Source organism: Chiloscyllium punctatum, chromosome 35, assembly GCF_047496795.1.
Source record: "Chiloscyllium punctatum isolate Juve2018m chromosome 35, sChiPun1.3, whole genome shotgun sequence".
In the NCBI taxonomy this organism is placed as follows: Eukaryota; Metazoa; Chordata; class Chondrichthyes; order Orectolobiformes; family Hemiscylliidae; genus Chiloscyllium; species Chiloscyllium punctatum.
Genome location: NC_092773.1, coordinates 10,317,460 through 10,333,365, shown reverse-complemented (window position 1 = coordinate 10,333,365; position 15,906 = coordinate 10,317,460). Strand labels below are relative to the sequence as shown.

The 15,906-nt window shown below is 50.6% G+C and overlaps 1 protein-coding gene across 1 annotated transcript in view; it reads left to right on the top strand.

The window, feature by feature from the left end:
- Nucleotides 1-9,997, top strand: part of LOC140459641 (solute carrier family 23 member 2-like) — a 63,875-nt gene extending 53,878 nt beyond the window's left edge. Inside the window, exon 17 of the transcript XR_011953840.1 lies at nt 9,985-9,997. The gene's annotated coding sequence lies outside the window, so the exon portion shown is untranslated. The remainder of the gene's footprint in view (nt 1-9,984) is intronic.
- Nucleotides 9,998-15,906: the final 5,909 nt, after the last annotated feature.

Here is a 15,906-nt window from a genome sequence, read left to right as displayed (position 1 = left end):
TCCTCCTCCTCCCACTCCCCTCCTCCCCCTCCTCTCCTCCCCCTCCTCCTCCTCCCCCTCCTCTCCCCTCCTCCTCCTCCTCCCCTCCTCCTCCTCCCTCCTCCCCTCTTCCTCCTCCTCTCCCCTCCTCCGCCTCCTCCCTCCCTCCTCCTCCCTCCTTCCTCCCCCTCCTCGCCCCTCCTCCCCCTCCTCCCCCCTCCTCTCTTCCTCCCCCTCCTCCTCTCTCCTCCTCCTCCTCCTCTCCCCTCCCTCTTCCCTCCCTCCTCCTCCTCCTCCCCCTCCTCCTCCTCCCCCTCCTCTCCCTCCCCCTCCTCCTCCTCCCCCTCCTCTCCCTCCTCCTCCCCCTCCTCCTCCTCCCCCTCCTCCCCCTCCTCCCCCTCCTCCTCCTCCTCCCCCCTCCTCCCCCTCCTCCCCCTCCTCCTCCTCCTCCCCCTCTTCCTCCTCCTCCTCCTCCTCCTCCTCCTCCTCCTCCTCCCCCTCCTCCCCCTCCTCTCCTCCTCCCCCTCTTCCTCCTCCTCCTCCTCCTCCTCCCCCTCCTCCCCCTCCTCCCCCTCCTCCCCTCCTCCCCCTCCTCCCCCTCCTCCTCTCCTCCCCCTCCTCCCCCTCTTCCTCCTCCTCCCCCTCCTCCTCCTCCTCCCCCTCCTCCCCCTCCTCCCCCTCCTCCTCCTCCTCCTCCTCCTCCTCTCCCTCCCCCTCTCCCTCCTCCTCCTCCTCCTCCTCCCCCCTCCTCTCCCTCCCCCTCCCCTCCTCCCCCTCCTCCCCCTCCTCCTCCTCCTCCTCCTCCTCCTCCCCCTCCTCCCCCACCTCCCCCTCCTCCTCCTCTCCCTCCCCCTCTCCCTCCTCCTCCTCCTCTCCTCCTCCTCCTCCTCCTCCTCCTCAGGCAAATCACCCAGACCCGCTGGCTTCTCCAGCTCTTGCCTTGTTGGGACGGTGTTTTTCCAACCACATCCCCCACAGCCCTGGCTCCTCGTAGCAACAACATGACCCTTCCATTCTCCTCACTTTCCCATTCTGCAGCCCCTTTCATCAGGTAAGGGGGTGCTCATTGGATCGGGGGGGGGGGGGGGGGGTGTTTGTGTGTCTGTCTGTCTGTCTGTCTCTGCATTAAAGGACCCTCAGGACCTGGATTGACGCCAAAGTTCCTGACGCACAGGAACTGAAGCCCGTGTCAGACGGGCCTTGGGAGCTGGGCAAGACGGGCAAGGGTTATGGCATTTGGCTGGGCCAACATGTGATGAGCTTCGGTCTCGACTGTTGGGGTGGTGGGGAGTTGGGGACCGTCTGTGCCAAAGCCTTGAGCACTGACCAGCTCGGGGCTGCTGCTGCTGTCTCAGGTAGACACACATGGTCAAGCTGATGGAGCACCCCCTGCACCCCTGTTCGTGGGAGAGTGAGGAACTCCTCCAGGTCATCCCAAAAATCACCAGCCGTTTGGATTGGGAATCTCAACTGGACAGGGAGCCCCACACTTACATTCCCAGTGTGTGCAAGAATTATATACATATATATATATATATATATAGTGTGTGTGTGTGTGTGATTGTAAATAGAAAGATATATGCATCTCCTTTGTGTTTTTCTGGATCTCCGTGTTGTCAATGCTGCTAGGTTGGTGGGCAAGAGGAAGGGTAACATGGACCACATTCATTCCCTGGGGTCTTGGGGGTCGGGGGGTGCACGAGGGTGATTCTGTGTGTATGAGCTGATCAGATGGAATTGTTCTGAAAGCCCAGTGTCCATTTTGCAGGCCACATGGAAACCTATCCGTTAAACCCTTCTGGCAGTGGGCAACTGGGAAAAGACCACTTGGTCACAACTACACAGGGCACCAGAGTACCAGGTATTTACCTGGAGGGCACACTGGCACCCTGCCTTGAGTTTTCTTGGTGAAAAATGTTTCTGTTTCATTCTGACCATCTTGTAAAATCATTGCCTGCAATGTGAGAACGAGGATGCTCTCTCTGAGGCCAGGCTGTCTGCGTCTAGGTCTGTATCGGGGTGGGGAAGGTTTATGTATGTTTCTGTCTGTGTGAGTGTTTGTCTGTCTGTGTCTCGAGGTATCTCTACATCTGTGTGTGTGTGAGTGAGTGAGTGTGTGCCTGTGTGTGTGTGCCTGTGTAAGAGTGAGTGCCTGTGTATGTGTGCATGAATGAGTGTGTGTGTGCCTGTGTGTGTGTGAGTGCGTGCCTGTGTGTGTCTGTGTGTACGTGAGTGTGTGCCTGTGTGTGTGTGCCTGTGTGTGTGTGAGTGCCTGTGTGTGTGTGCACGCGTGTGTGTGTGTGCGCGCGCGTGCCTGTTTGAGAGTGAGTGCCTGTGTGTGTGTGTAAGTGAGTGTGTGCCTGTGTGAGAGTGAGTACCTGTGTGTGCATGTGAGTGAGTGTGTGTATGAATGAGTCTGAGTGTGTGCCTATGTGTGTGTGTGCGTGAGTGCGTGTGTGCCTGTGTGTAAGTGAGTGTGTGCCTGTGTGTGTGTGCACGTGTGTGTGTGTGTGCACGTGTGTGTGCCTGTTTGAGAGTGAGTGCCTGTGTGTGTGTGCGTGAATGAGTGTGTGTGTGCCTGTGTGTGTGTGAGTGTGTACCTGTGTGTGAGTGTGTGCCTGTGTGTGAGTGCCTATGTGTGTGCGTGAGTGAGTGTTTGCGTGTGAGTGTGTGCCTGTGTGTAAGTGAGTGTGTGCCTGTGTGTGCGCGTGAGTGAGTGTGTGCGTGTGAGTGTGTGCCTGTGTGTGTGTGTGCCTGTGTGTGTGTGCGTGAGTGAGTGTGTGCGTGTGAGTGTGTGCCTGTGTGTAAGTGAGTGTGTGCCTGTGTGCGTGTGAGTGAGTGTGTGCCTGTGTGCGTGTGAGTGTGTACCTGTGTGTGTGCCTGTGTGCGTGCCTCTGTCACTTGAGTATCTGTGTGTTAGTATGAGAGCGTGCCTGTTTGTGAATGTCTGTGTGAGTGTGTATGTGTGTTTCTGTGTGTGTGACTGTGTCAGTCTGTGTAGAGTGAATTTGTCAGTACATGTTTGTGGCACTGTCTGTGTATTTGTGTGTGTGTGTGCAATGGTAGGAGCTCACAGGTCGATGAGACTGCAATGAGCTCCATCAGTGCCATGGGGTTTGTGATGTGGGTGCTGCATGTCTTGTACATGTAAACCCTGTCAGCACACACTGAGCACCATACCACAGCTTCCTCCCACCCCACCCCCTCCCCATGTAGGTAATGAGGTCGGTGTTCTCTCTGACACTGGTCTTTGCAGTGTTATGGGCTGATTCCCAGCTTTGCCTCAGTGTTGATGTGGTGTACTGTGTCCTGATTATTTATAGCAGCAGAGAGCAATCTTCCTCTGGAGTCCTGGCCCACTTCAGGCCTCCCCTGGGAAAGGACCAGGCTCTTCAAGATGGCCGTTGGGCTTTGACAGGGAGGACCCCAAGGGCAGGCTCTTGAAACCCCGTGCGTGTGAATCCTGGCTCCACGCTCGGGCTGCTAACTGAGGGCAGGGCTGGCCAGGTATTGCCCCAATGGGTGCCAGCTCCTTTCTCTCCCCTCCCTCGTAAACACTCCAACAGCACTCTGCTGAACCTTTGGCTGGGCCTCGGGAACTGATTGACAAAGAAAATGCCAGTTTTCAGGAAGCCAGTGTTGAATCTATACAACTCAGTGTTCAGACTTGCTGCCGTAGTTTGGGGCAAGGATGTTTCAGAAACTTGGTTCCAGGCTGCTGTTGCGTGTGCACATGTGTGTATATGTGTGTACACGCGTGTTATTGAACCGTCCTGTATCTTTGTACTGTTGCAATCAGCTCCTGACATCCACAGGCAAATCTCCTTTGTATTGCTCTGGCTTTTCATCATGATTCTGTGAAATGTCTGTACACACACTGCTGATGTCTCTGCTGTGTTTATTTGATTCATTGTCCAGTCATGAACTTTTTATCTGCTCAATCTAAGTTTATTCAAAGATTAAAGACGAGAACTGGTTGGAAAGGTGGTGTCGGAAAGCTTTCTTCCTTGTCCTCTGTCTATGGTGATGTCTCGGCCCTTCCCCTTCCCCCATCGCTATGTCCTGTCCCAGCAACCCTCAGGGTTGTCTGTGACCAAGCCTGGAATGGTTGCAGTGATGGGGGCCAGGCTGTGCAGGAGCTGGGAGATCTGTGCGGATTTGTTAGAGATCTGTTCGCGAACGGACACATTTCTTCACAATCGATGCAGCTTTGATAGGCGCGGGGCACGGGATTCAAGGTGGTGGACAGACCGCTATAATTTGGACAGGCCCAGACCGCCACAGGGGTGTCAGGAGCTGTGAGAGCACTTGGCAAAGGGTCATAGGGATCTGCAGCACAGAAAAAGATGGAGTTTGTACCAGTCAAAAAAAACCAGCTGCCCAGTCGCATCCCATTATCCAGCACTGTGCAGATCTCCACACTTCCCCAATGTTACAATGGTTTCTGCCTCTCCCAACCTGACAGGCAGGAAGGTTCAGACTGCCATCATCCTCTGGATGAAAAAGATCTTCATCACATTTCCTGGAAACTTCCTACATCCAACCTTCAATCTATGCCCCCTGGTCACTGATCCCTCCACCAAGGGGAAAACATTCTTCCTGCCTCCCCTGTTTATCCCCTTCATCATTTTTCCCATCTCAGACATGTCCCCACTCCATCTCCCCTGTTCCAGGGAAAACAACCCCAGTCTGTCCAATTTCTCTTCATCAGTGAAACTCTCAGCACCAGGTAACATCCTGGTAAATCTCTGTCTGCCTGCTCTCCACTGTTATCACATTCCCTGCTGGAATGTGGATTCCACAACTGGACACAGCACTCGAGTTCCACCGTTCCAACATTAACTCCCTGCTCTTAAACCCTACGCCTCAGCGTCCCAACTGCCTCTTTAACCACTTCATTGACCTGACCAGTTTGGCACCTGGAAGGGAGGTGGGTCCAAACTCAGTAACTGCCCCTGAAGAGGGAATCGTTGAGGAAGTTCAAGGCTGGGTAGAGGAGACCCTGAGACTTCCTTTCTCCTCAGGAAAGGAGTGGGAAGGGGACTTGCACAGATGGGAAGACACTGGGGGTGGACCTTGGGAAGATGAGTTCAGGAGGAGCTTTCTCACCCAGTGCACAGTTCACCACCTGCCTGACAGCGCAGTGAGGGCAGCTTGGTCATTGCTGGGGTCACAGAGAGAAAGGCGTGCCCACTCAGAGAGCCAGGAACAGGAAACCGGCTGAATGGCCTCCTTGTGCCTGTGCTGTAATGATTGTGGGAATATTGATCTGGGATATCAGCAGATTACAAAAAACAGCAAGGGATTTGTGCTTGTCTTGGGAATGCCACATCTCTCTCTCTCTGGAGAAAGGACAGGACCCCATTGTGATCGAGAGCTGACACCTCTGACAGGGTGGCATTCCTGCTGCCCTGAGCCATGATTGTGTGTGTGTTTGGAGGAGACAGCGAGAGTGTGGTTGGTATGAGATGGCCAGGGTCAGACAGAGCAAGACAAGTCAAGCACATTTCTGTTCTGGGAGAAAGTGAGGACGGCAGATACTGGAGATCAGAGTCAAGAGAGTGGTGCTGGAAAAACACAGCTGGTCAGGCAGCATCTGAGGAACAGGAGGATTAACGATTCAGGCTTCATCAGGAATGAGGTTTGTGGGCTGGGGTGGCTGTGAGACAAATGGAAGGCGGGGTGGGGCTGGGGGGGAAGGGAGCTGAGAGTGCAATCGGTGGATGGAGGTGGGGGTAAAGGTGAGAGGGGTGGGTGAGGCAGATAGATGGGAAGGAAGATGGACAGGGAGGACAGAGAGGGCAGTGCTGAGTTGGAGGATTGGATCTGGGATAAGGTTGGGGGAGGGCAAATGAGGAAACTGGTGAATTCCACACTGATCCTGTGTGGTTGGAGGGTCCTGAGGTGGAAGATGAGGTGTTCTTCCTCTAGGCATTGGGTGGTTAGGGAGTGGCATTGGAGGATACCCAGGGCCTGCATGTCTTGGGCAGAGTGGGAATGGGAGTTGGAGTGTTCACCCACGGGGCGGTGGGGTTGGTGGGTGCGGGTGTCCCAGAGGTGTTCTCTGAAACGATCCGCAAGTAGGTGTCCAGTCTCCCCGATGTAGAGGAGACCACATTGGGTGCAACAGATACAATGGATGACATTTTTGGAGGTCCAGGTAAATCTCTGATGGATGTGGAAAGATCATTTTGGACAGAGGTGAGGGGAATGGTGTGGGCGCAGGTTTTGCACTTCCTGCAGTGTCAGGGAAAGGTGCCAGGAGTGGGGTGTGGTCTGCTGGGGGGTGTGGACCTGATGAGGGAGTCACAGAGGGAATGGTCTTTCCAGAACGCTGATGGGGTGGGGAGGGCAATATATCCTTGGTGATGGGGTCCATTTGGAGGGGGCGGAAGTGGCAGAGGATAACGCAATGTATGCGCAGGTTGGTGGGATGGAAGGTGAGGAACAGGCAGGGTTCTGTCCTTGTTGCATTGGGAGGAGTGAGGTTCAAGGGCGGTGGTGTGTGAAGTGGAGAAGATGCGCTGGACAGCATCGTCAACCACATGGGATGGGAAATTGTGACCATGGAACAAGGAGGCCATCTGGGACTTTCTGAGGTGGAATTGGTCATCTTGGGAACAGATGCGATGGAGGCGGAGGAATTGGGAATAAGGGGTGGCGTTTTTACAAGAGCTAGGGTGGGACGAGGTATAATCCAGGTTGCTGTGGGAGTCGGGCTTGTAGTAGATGTCTGTGGTTAGTCGGTTGCCGGAGATGGAGGTGGAGAGGTCCAGGAAGGGGAGGGAGGTGTCTGAGATGGTTCAGGTGAATTTGAGGTCAAGGTGGAAGGTGTTGGTAAAGGGTAGAACTGTTCAACCTCCTCATGGGAGCATGAGGCAATGCCGATACAGTCATCGATGTAGCGGAGGAGCAGGTGGGGGATTGTGCCGATGTAACTGCGGAAGATGGACTGTTCCACGTATCCAACAAAGAGACAGGCATAACTGGTGCCCATGGCTCCCATTTTGGTCTGGAGGAAGTGGGAGGATTGGAAGGAGAAGTTGTTGAGGGTGAGGACCAATTAAGCTTGGTGGATGAAGGTGTCAGTGAAAGGGCACTGGTTGGGACAGCGTGAGAGGAAGAGACGGAGTGCTTGGAGTCTTTTATCATGGCAGATTGATGTGTACAGGGACTGGATATCCATGGTGAAGATGTGGCGTTGGGGGCTGGAGAAATGAAAGTCTGGGAGGAGGTGAAGGAGCGCAGGGGGGGGATGTCCTGCACATAGTTGGCAAGTTCCTGGACTAAGGTGACAGGACGGTGTCAAGGTATATGGAGATGGGTTCGGTGGGGCAGGAGCAGGCTGAGACAATGGGACTGCAAAATGTGTTGCTGGAAAAGCGCAACAGGTCAGACAGCATCCAAGGAGAAGGAGAATCGACGTTTCGGGCATAAGCCCTTCTTCAGGAATGAGGAGGGTGTGCCAAGCAGGCTGAGATAAAAGGTAGGGAGGAAGGACTTGGGGGAGGGGCGCTGGGAATACGATAGTTGGAAGGAGGTTAAGGTGAGGGTGATAGGCTGGAGAGGGGGTGGGGGCGGACAGGTCAGGAAGAAGATTGCAGGTCAAGAGGGCGGTGCTGAATCTGAGGGTCAGGACTGAGATAAGGTGGGGGGAGGGGAAATGAGGAAGCTGGAGAAATCTGCATTCATCCCGTGTGGTTGGAGGGTTCCTAGGCGGAAGATGAGGCGCTCTTCCTCCAGGCGTCATGTGGTCAGGGGCATGGTGATGGAGGAGGCCAAGGACCTGCATGTCCTTGGCAGAGTGGGAGGGGGTGTTAAAGTATTCAGCCACGGGGTGGTTGGGTTGGTTGGTGTAGGTGTCCCAGAGATGTTCCCTGAAACGTTCTGCAAGTAGATGGCCTGTCTCCCCAATGTAGAGGAGGCCACATCGGGTGCAGTGGACGCAGTAAATGATGTGTGTGGAGGTGCAGGTGAATTTCAACCTCCCACGAGGAGCTGAACAGTTCATCCACTTTACTAACACCTTCCACCCCGACCTCAAACTTACCTGGACCGTCACTCCCCTTCCTAGACCTCTCCATTTCTATCTCGGACGACTGACTCAACACAGACATTTACTACAAACCGACCGACTCCCACAGCTACCTAGACTACACCTCCTCCCACCCTGCCCCCTGTCAAACTGCCATACCATATTCCCAATTCCTTCGTCTCCGCCGCATCTGCTCCCAGGAGGACCAATTCCACTACTGAACAACCCAAATGGCCTCCTTCTTCAAAGACCACAATTTCCCCTCAGACGTGGTTGACGATGCTCTCCACCGCATCTCCTCCACTTCACGCACCTCTGCCCTTGAACCCCACCCCTCCAATCACCACCAGGACAGAACCCCACTGTTCCTCACCTACCACCCCACCAACCTCCGGTTACATCGCATCATCCTTCGTCATTTCTGCCACCTCCAAACAGACCCCACCATCAGGGATATATTTCCCTCCCCACCTCTATCAGCGTTCCGGAGAGACCACTCCCTCCGCGACTCCCTCGTTAGGTCCACACCCCCCACCAACCCAACCTCCACTCCCGGCACATTCCCCTGTAATCGCAAGTAATGCAAAACTTGCGCCCACACCTCCCCCCTCATCTCCCTCCAAGCCCCCAATGGATCCTTCCATATCCGTCACAAATTCACCTGCACCTCCACACACATCATTTACTGCATCCGCTGCACCTGATGTGGTCTCCTCTATACTGGGGAGACAGGCCGTCATCTTGCCGAACATTTCAGAGAACACCTCTGGGACACCCGCACCAACCAACCCAACCACCCCGTGGCTGAACACTTTAACACCCCCTCCCACTCTGCCAAGGACATGCAGGTCCTTGGCCTCCTCCATCGCCAGACCCTGACCACATGACGCCTGGAGGAAGAGCGCCTCATCTTCCGCCTAGGAACCCTCCAGCCACAAGGGATGAATGCAGATTTCTCCAGCTTCCTCATTTCCCCTCCCCCCACCTTATCTCAGTCCCAACACTCAGATTCAGCACCGCCTTCCTAACCTGCAATCTTCTCCTGACCTCTCCGCCCCCACCCCCACTCCGGCCTATCACCCTCACCTTAACCTCCTTCCACCTATTGCATTTCCAACGCCCCTCCCCCAAGTCCCTCCTCCCTACCTTTTATCTTAGCCTGCTTCGCACACCCTCCTCATTCCTGAAGAAGGGCTCATGCCCGAAACGTCGATTCTCCTGCTCCTTGGATGGTGCCTGACCTGCTGCGCTTTTCCAGCAACACATTTTCAGCTCTGATCTCCAGCATCTGCAGTCCTCACTTTCTCCTGAGACAATGGAACGACTGGGAAAGTCAGGTTTGTCAATCGTTGGTAGGAGATAGAATTGGGCAGTGCGGGGGGTTCACGGATGAAGAGATTGGAGGCTGTGGTGATGAGGTTATGGATGGCCTGGGCGATGATGGTTTGTTTTAGTGGGTTAGGAGTATGCTGAGACAATGGGATGGCCGGGGAAGTCAGATTTGTGAGTTTTATGTCCGATATGTTGAAGAGAAAATGTCTGTTGAGCTTGTGAATTCTTCGAAGGATGTGAACCAGCAGTAGTCCTTTGCAGGTCTAGGAGAGTGTGGCCCTGAGCTTGGGGCATGGTTGACTGTCGAGAGATGAGGTGGTAGTGCATAGCTGTGAGTCTGGAGCAGTGGATCCAGAAGGAGAACCATTTCTGAAGGTTTCTGGACTTGGAGTAAGGATCGGTTGTCCTGTTCAGGTCCAGATTGTGATGGTGGACTGAATGCAGTCTGGAGTCCACGCAGGATCACATGGTTCTGTCGGCAGGCTCTGAGGAAGGAGATGTGGCTGTCGTAGCTGGTCTGCCACCATTGTGCCCCACCATTTTCCAGTCGGGTTCAGCTGCTGATGGCACAATGCAATGGGGGTCCTGTGTCTTTTGCCCCCAGCCCCTTCCCCCACAGCAGGATTGAGTAAACAAAGCTGTATCTCTGCCACATGTGCAGGCTCTTGCAAACTGGGGGTTCAGTGCCAGGAGAACAATATTAAGATTGACTGCCAGTCCCACTTTGCCTGGCATCCCACAACAGCAAGGAGAATGACTGGGGCATTGCAAGAATTCAAAGACAAGGTGTTGGCGTCGCCTCAGTCTGTCAGGGGGACTGGATAGGTGGCAGGGGGGGATGCTGTGGGGCCATCTCTCCAAGGTTTGGTCTCTCACAGAAGGCTGCTTATCCTACCATGTGCTGTGTCGTCAGATCGATTCACTGTACTCTCCTCTCAATTTGTTGTTGTGGGCATCGCTGGAGAGGTGCAGCAATTATTGCCCATCCCCAAGTGGCCCAGCAGGCAGTTAAGAGTCAACCACATTGGCTGTGGGTCTGGAGTCACATATCGGCCTGACCAGGTAAGGACTGCAGATTTCCTTCCCTAGTGAGCATGAGTGAACTGGGTGGGCTTTTAATGATCATCATTTCATAGCCACTGTCATTATAATTGCAAGCTTCCAAGAGTTGAAGTCTCACCAGCTACCTTGGGAAATGAGTTGTGGACATCCTAATCTAGTGATTGTGAGGTGAGCAGTTCCCTCTCTTTCCCCAGTCTTCTGTGGGAGTCAGGCCCCTCCTGAACAATAGGTATTGCTGGTCCTTGAACGATTATAGCCTCCAGCTTGTCCTGATATCTTGGTTGTGGATTCTGGACAGAGAGAGAGAGAGAGAGAGACAAAGACAGCTTTTTTGTTTTTCTCCCCTCCCAGACTCTGAGAAACTCTTTGATTACAGTCTGTGCAGGATGTGGGTTGAGGGAATCAGGTTGTATGGTATTTTGGCATCAGTTCATTGCCACACAAAGCTGTGCTTTAATCATGGAACAAAAGCTTGGATTCACAAAGGGGCCCTATTAAGACACACTGAAGGTTTCTCATTGTCAGATCCCACGCACACCGACCAGATATGTTCAAGCAGGTTCTAACCCAGTCCCTTCTGTGAGGGTACTCATTCAACAATCTGTTCGAACAGAGTGTAACTTGCTTTGGGAAGGATGAGAACCGAAGAACTCAGAGCAGGAGTGGGCCCACCTGGCCCTTTGAGCCTGCTCCAGCATTCAATATTTTTATAACTGATCTTTTTGTGGCCTCAGCTCCACTTACCCACCCTCTCACGAAAACCCTTAATTTCTTCACTGTTAAAAGAATTATCTATCTTAGCTTTCAAAACATGTACCGAGAAAACCCAAACCACTTCACTTGGCAGGGAATTCCATCGATTCACAAGCCTTTGGGTGAAGAAGTTCCTCCTCAATTTGGTCCTAAATTTGCTCCCCCTAATTTTGAGGCTATGCTCTCTTGTCCTAGTTTCACCTGCCTGTGGAAACATCTTCTCGACATCTATCTTATCTATTCCCTTCATTATTTTATATGTTTCTGTGAGATCCCCCCCTCATTCTTCGAAAATCCAATGAATATATTCCCAGTCTCCTCCGTCTACTCAGTCTCTCCTCATAAGCCAACCCCCTCAACTCCAGAATCAACCTAGTATCCCATTCCTGAAGAAGGGCTCATGCCCGAAATGTCGATTCTCCTGCTCCTTGGTTGCTGCCTGACCTGCGCTTTTCCAGCAACACATTTTCAGCTCTGATCTCCAGCATCTGCAGTCCTCACTTTCTCCTACCTCTTCTGTACCCCACTAGTGCCATTACATCCTTTCTCAAGTAAAGAGATGAACCTGCACACAGTACTCCAGGTGTGGCCTCACCAGCTCTCTATATAGCTGCAACGTAACCTCCCTGCTTTTAAACTCAATCCCTTTAGTAATGAAAGACAAATTTCCATTTGTCTTCTTCATTACCTGTTGCACCTGCAGACCAAACTTCTGTGATTCATGTACAAAGACACTCAGGTTTTTCTGCAGAGCAGCATGCTGCAATTTCAAGTAATAGTCCTTTTTACTGTTATTCCTACCAAAATGGATGACTTCACATTTATTAACATTGTACTCCACCTGCCAGACCTTTGCCCACTCACTTAAACTATTCATGTTCCTATGCAAAGTTTCACAATCCTCTGCACCCTTTACTGTACCACTCATCTTAGTGTTGTTCTGAAGATGTGGATGTACTGTACCTTTAAGAGAGGTAAAAGCTAGCAGAAGTACCTGACACAGCACTAAGTGTTCTGAATAAGTTGACAACAGAACATTTGGTTGACCAACTCGATTAGCTGGTTGCCTGGAGATGATAAAACAAATTCGAATTATACCCTGAAAAATACCAAACTCCAATCCAGTTTGAATTGAGTATATTGACAATCTTAAAAGCCAATGACACAATCCAATGTTTTGGGGGCATTACACTGGGGAAAATTGAACAGTAGGGAGGAGAACTGCCAAACCAACAATGACATCTGAAGACTGCCTAGAGAATAGCTCTCTGAAAGGTACCTTTATCAATCCATGACCTGTGAGGCAGCAATCCCTAAGAAGAAGAAATGAAGGCACTGGAAGATCCAAATAATGGCTGGATTTTGAAATTTGAATTTTTCAGTAAATCTTAATTGGGGGTTTTATCGGACTAGTATTATAGAAGGGAAAGTAAACGATAGGTTAGAAGAAGGAGTTGTAAAAAGTAGTTAGTTAATTATTTTCTGTTATACTTTAAGGAATAAAGTTGTTAATTTTTACTTTAAATAGTTCTTGGCCTCTTGAATGTTCACAGATTACTACACGGGATAAATCTTTTCTGTGTTGCTGGTTTAAATTAAGGAGGAGAGTCTACCCTGTGTCGTAACAGTGTCATCTAGAATTCTGACACACTACACGTGATCCCCAACTCCAAATCATCTCTATAAATTGTAAATAATTGTGGTCCCAACACTGATCCATTAGGCACACCCCTAGTAACTGATTGCCAACCAGAATAGCATTCATTTATCCCCACTCTTTGCTTCCTGTTCGTCAGCCAATCCTTTATCCATGCTAATACTTTGCCCATAATGCCACACATCTTTATCTTATGCAGCAGCCTCTTGTGCAGCACCTTGTCAAAGGCCTTTTGGAAATTGAGGTGAACCACATCTACTAGGTCCCCATTGTCCACTGTGCTTGTAATATCTTCATAGAATTCCAAAAGATTTGTGAAGCATGACCTGCCTTTCATGAACCCATGCTGCATCTGCCCCATGGGAAATTTTTTATCTAGATGCCTTGCTATTTGTTGGTTGATAACCAACTCAATCATCCTCCCCACTACAGAGGTTAAGCTAACTGGTCGATAATTCCTCATCTTTTGTCGACCTTCCTTTTTAAATAGTCGCATCACATTTGCTGTTCTGCAATCTGCTGGAACTGTCTTAAAGTCCAGCAAATTTTGGAAAATTACCACTGTTATTTCTCCCGCCATCTTGTTTTGTACCCTGGGATGCATTCCATCTGAGCGAGGAGACTTGTCTATCCTTAGCTCCAATAGCTTGCCCAACACTACGTCTGCAGTAATAATGACTTTTTTCCAGGTCCTTACCTTTGTCTCTTTGTCAATTCCTGGCATGTTATTGGTGCCCTCCACTGTGAAGACCAATACTAAACACCTATTCAGTGCCTTGGCCATTTCATCATATCCCATAACTAAATGTCTCTTCTCCTCCTCAAAAGCACCAATGTTTTACTTTCGCCACTCTTTCTCGTTTTATATATTTGCAGAAACCTTTGTGATCCGTGCTTCTGCTTTTTCTGTGCTTGTTTTTTCTCATGTTCTATCTTACTTTTATTTACAGCTCTTTTGTAGCTTTCTGTTGACCTTTAAAGTTTTCCCAATCTTCTAGTTTCCTGCTGTTCTGGCCACTTTATACGCCTTCTCTTTCAATTTGATAGTGTCCCTTATTTTCGGAGACACCCATGGCAGAGTACCCCTTCTCTCACAGACCTTCCTTTTCACTGGTGTATATACTTTCACTGAACATGTTGAAAAATTGCTTTGAAAGTCCTCCACTGCTCGTCAGTTGCCCCTGTCATAAAATCTTTGTTTCCAGTCTACTTTAGCCAAGTCCTCTCTCATTCTCTCGTCGTCTCCCTTGTTTAAGCACAGGACCCTGGTATTGGATTTTATCTTTACACTCCTCATCTGTATTCTAAATTCAATCATGCTGTGATCGCTCCTTCCAAGAGGATCCCGAACTATGAGGTCATTAATTATTCCTGTCTTATTACACAGGACCAGATCTAGGATAGGTTGCTCCCTCGTCGGTTCCATTACATACTGTTCAAGAAAACTATCACGGATACACTCAATGAATTCCTCCTCAAAGCTGCCCTGGCTGAGCTGGTTCGACCAATTGACATGTAGATTAAAATCCTCCATGATAATTGCCATACTATTTTTTTCAGTCATGAGTAATTTCTTTGTTTATTGCCCACCCCGATGTGATGTTATTATTTGGTGGCCAATAGACTACCCCTATGAGTGATTTATTTTCTTTTTAGAATTTCTAATTTCCTCCCAAACAGATTCAATCTTATTCTCCATAGAGTCAATATCATCTCTCAGCACTGCCCTGATGTCCTCCTTAAATATCAGAGCTACACAACCTCCCTTCCCTTCCTGTCTGTCCTTCAGAATAGGCTGATACCCTGGATATTTAATTCCTTGTGGTGACTATCCTGTAACCATGTCTCTGTAATGGCGCCCATATCATATTCATTCACAATGATTTGTGCCATTCACTTATTGACCTTCTAATGAATGCTTTGACTCATTGCCTTGTTGGAAGCTGAGTTTCTTTAGAATGCAAACTGCTCAATCTCAGACCCTAGAGGTCATTCTTTCCTTGATTAGGCAGGAACAGGCAGTTCCTCTGTTAATCTTTCTCTGCTCTCTGAAGTATTGTGCCAGTACCACCACGACACTGCCGCAACATTGCCGGGCACGGTGGTAACATCACTCGAGAAGTAATCCTGAGCCCCATGCTGGTTTATTGGGGACGTGGGTTCAAATCCCACCCTGGCCGCTGGTGGGATTTCAATGGAAAATCTGGAATTAAAAAGCAGGACCATCGCTGACCGATCGTAATGGTTGTTACTGACTCATCTGGCCTGCTCAAGGGACAAAATCTGCCATCCTTACCTGGTCTGGCCTCCACGTGACTCCAGACCCATGGCAATGTGGTTGCTATGGGTAACAGATGCACAAAGAGGTAAAAGAGAAACTAAAACTGTCTGTGTTTGAGTGCGTTGTCTTCCTCTGTTTTTGAAGGCGTGTTAAGCATACCTGAGTGTACCTTTGGAGTTTTCACATTCAGCAATCTAACTGTGTCATGCTTTGTGTGTTTGCAAAATGACAGGGAGTTAAGCAACGCTGTTTGCAAATCCTTCTCAATCCAGACAGAGAAGAAAGGTTTAATTCTGAACTGAAATGAAATAATCCTCTCAGAATTGAACTGGTAAGCACAAAACAGGATTGATAAAGCTTCTCGTGTTCTGACAATAATTTGGGTTCCTCACATGCCCATTCAAGTTCCTGACTCCTTCAGACACCACGTTGACGAAACGTTGCTAAGCTCCCCAACAGCAACTAGCAACCAGGAAAGGAAGCATTTCCCTCATTGTGCTGGGTCCGTGCAGAGCTGAGCTCAGAGCTGGTACTTCTGCCATCTGCACCGAGAAAGCAGCTGAGGGAATACAGGGTCACTCATTAACAGACTAACTGACCATCAAACTCACTGACTAACTCACTCGCACCTTGATGAACTAACTGACTCACTAGCAGCACTTGATGGTCTGTAGCCAGTGCTGCCTTGAATTGAGGGAGTAGGAGATTTGGAAGAGCAGGAAGGATAAATACAGAGGAGAGCAGAAGCACAGTGAAGGGACACTGGGCCACTCCCTGAGCTCAGGGTGGTGGGGAATAGGGGGGAGA